Below are 3,656 nucleotides of genomic sequence, written 5' to 3' on the forward strand. Positions count from 1 at the left end.
TTACAAGCGTGCGCCACCACGCCCGGCTTTTGTTTTGTTTTTTGTTTTTTTTTTAAGGTACTGGGGATGAAATCTAGGGGCATTCTACCTCTGAGCTGCACCCATAGCCCTATTTTTTATTCTTTATTTTGAAACAGGGTCTCACTGAGTTGCAAAGGGTCTCACTAAGTAGCTGAGGCTGTCTTTGAACTGTGATGCTCCTGTCTCAGCCTCCCAAATGCTGGGATTACAAGCACGCGCCACCACGCCTGGCTCTATTTTTTATTCTTTATTTTGCACCCTGCTCCCTATTTTTTTATTATTATTATTATTATTATTATTATTACTATTATTATTTTCTTGCCATACCAGAGATTGAACCCAGGGGCATTCTACCTCCAAGCTACACCCCAGTCCTATTTTTTATTCTTTATTTTGAAACAGGTTCTCACTAAGTTATGGGGGGCCTCACTAAGTAGCTGAGGCTGGCCAAGAACCTGTGATCCTGCTGTCTCAGTCCTCCCAAGTACTGGGATTACACCACACCTGACCCTATTTTATTTTTTGAAACAAGGTTTCACTAGGTTGATGAGAGTCTTACTACTTGCAGCCTCGGTCTTCTGACAGTGAAATGAGGATCAAATGGATAGTTGGGAAGATTAAATGGGATATAGGCAGGTTAAAGATCAAGCCTAAACTGAGCATGGTGTCATATGCCTGTAATCCCAATACTTGGGAAGCTGAGATAGGAAGATGGCAGGTCCAAGAACAGCCTCAACAATGTAGCGAGACTCTCAGAAACCTAGCAAGACCCTGTTACAAAACAAAAAATAAATAAATAAAAATGGCTGGGGGGGGGATACAGCTGGGAGATAGAATGCAATCCTCAGTAACACACACACACACACACACACACACACACACACACACACACACACACACACGAGGTCAACCTAGAGCCAGGCACAGCATACGCTAAACCATTACTGAGATTCATCCTGGCTTTAGAACTTGCATCTGCATCCTGCACTCCTCCGTCCTCTTCTGGCTCTAAAACTACAGCCTTCAGGCCAGGCCTGCTGGTGACAAAAGCAGCCTGGTGCGTGGCCTGGCCTTGTCCTTCACCCCCGGGGCCTCCATCCTGGAGCAGACCGTGATTAATAATAGTCAGTCATCACAGCAAATTATTCCCACTGAGTGATGAAAAGACGGAGAGGTCAGATCTGAGAGAGGAAACACGCTGCTGAGGACATGTGCTAGACTGGCCCAGAGATAAGTGGAGATACGTAAGACAGAGAGATAAAGCTGAAGGAAGACAAAGGGTACAGGGGGCTGTGAGGAGAAGGTATTGGGTTTGCAGTCAAAACACTCAGGTTCTAGGCTCAGCCTAACTGTCTCTGCAACCTTAAGCAAGACATTTCATTTGTCTATGCCAATTCTCTCTCTAATGAAGCTGGGATGGAGCCAGGTGTGGTGGTACACACATGTAATCCCAGCATTCGGGAGGCTTAGACAGTAGGATTACGGTTCGAGGACAGCCTCAGCTACTTAGTGAGACCCGGTTTCAAAATAAGGAATAAATAATAATAGGGCTGGGGAGGGGGTGTAGCTCAGAAGTAGAATGCTCCCAAGTTCCATCCCCAGTACTGGGGAAAAAAAAAAAAAAGATGGGACGGATGGTTTACAGGGACGCCTTCTAGCTGGCCTTTCTAGAGACCAGTTTCCCCGGCTGCAGGGCCACACTGAAACAGCTCTGATTAGGAGGGATCCCCAAGTTCAGGCCCAACCCGGAGCAGAGGAAGGGAAGACCAGGCAAAGAAAGCACAGCAAGAGGGAAGGCAGGAGGTGTTGGGGCCACTGGGAGAGGACTTATAAGGGCAGAGAGAGCCAAGAGAAGAGGATATTGGGGAGAGTAGAAAAGTCAGAGTAGAGAGCCAGAGAATGACTAAGGAACTCCTGGTGTAAACAGGAGCTTGGAATGGGGGGGGGGTGTGAGTTGGCCAAGTCTGGGGGGGAGTAGAGTGGGGAGGAGGACTGGGGCAGGACACTCTGTCCCCTGTCCCCTACCAAAGCTCCTGGGAGGTGCTGAGTCACACACCTCCCACCCTGCACCCCTCTCTGCCCCCTCCCCAAGCTCACAAATCCTGGGAAAATCTAAAGAACGCCTGGACTGAGGAAGGAGAGAGCTTAATTCACATATAAGTTCTCGGGCTGGGTCCTATGGCAATCAGGCCTCTGTCCTCCCAGAGGGAGTTCCAGCCCCAAGGGAGTTCCCAGCCCTGGGTCTAGGGTAGTTTTCACTAAAGGTTAGAGTGGTTTTCACTAGAGGTTACCTTTGGGCACTGCCGTGCTGAAGATCCTGACCCAAAGATTCCTTGGGTTCCTCGCCTGAGAAGGGTCAGGGCCTGCAGATGTGAGGTGGGACAGGGGCCAGCTTCCACCCACAGTCTGACCAGCCAGCCTCTCCCTGGGGCTGCAGCTGGCCCTGAAGAGGGGCTTTGGAGAAACTCCCGTAGGAGACTTGGAATGGGAAGTAATCAGATGAAGGGAAGAGTCGCGGCAGGGAGAAAAACTATATGGCTCTGAGCACATTTATCTGGAGCCCCCCCAGGCCACAGTGGGGCAGAAGACAGGGAAAGGGAGGGGCAGGGTTTGACTTTGGGGATTTATAACTCTGGAAGGGAGAAATCCTGGAGGAAAAAGGCAGGAAAGGGACTGGGAAGGAGAGGGGTTAGCAGAGAATCCAGGCCCCTGGTCCCCCCTCCCCCAGACTAAGATAAAGAAAGACTAGAATCCTGAAAGGTGATCTCATCTCAGCTCCAGGCCCGGGAGGACTGGGCAGGGGGTCACCGCCTTCCTCTACTTCCACGGGGGACCTGGGGAGAAAGGGGCAGCTCATAGAATTGAAAGCCAAAAGAAGCAAAGCTTGTGAGCCTTTGCAAGACACCCCACCCTCACCACCCACCCACTACTGCCCCTCACTCTTCTCCAGACCTGGGGACCGGCCAGTTAGATTAAGGCCCTGAGGCGCCACCCACTCCCAGGTTCTTGGTCATCTGCCAGATCCGAGGACCGGGCTTAACGGAGGTCTCCATACCCTACAAGTAAGGAGGGGTCGAGCTGAGGCAGGATCCCCCCGGTGAGTGACCCCAGACCCTGGGGTTTTCAATTCTGGCAGCCTGGAGGGGGAGGGGGCAGCGGAACTCGAGGAGCAGGCTGACTGGGAGCGCTCCGTACCTCGAATGCTAAGTCCCAAATCCAGCTGGCGGGAACCCAGGCGCCCGGTGGCCCCGGAAGGCGAGGGGGAATCCCGGTTGGCCAGATGCCAGAGGAATCTCCAGTCTCTTTAGACCCCAAAGCCTCCTCCCCGCAGAAACGAGGAAGACCCCACGCACTGTGCACAGGCTCCCTCCGCCCTCAGAGGTGACTCCTTTCCTCATTAGGAAATGCTCCGCTCCCTTTTTCCGACTCCTTTTCCGAGCGTTTACGTTGTACATCTGGAAAGGAGGGGGAGGCCGGAGGGGGAAGCGGAGAGGAGGGGGAAGAGCCCGAGCCCGCCCAGTCTGACCCAGGCCCGACCACCGGCCCCCAGCTGGGGCTGGGCAGGGGGGTGGAGAGGCGCGGCCCCCCGAGCCCCTCGGGGTGGGGGCGCGGGCTCGCCGCCCCGGGACCCAGGA

The sequence above is a fragment of the Muscardinus avellanarius genome (genome assembly GCF_963383645.1).
Source record: "Muscardinus avellanarius genome assembly, chromosome: 11".
NCBI classification, from domain to species: Eukaryota; Metazoa; Chordata; class Mammalia; order Rodentia; family Gliridae; genus Muscardinus; species Muscardinus avellanarius.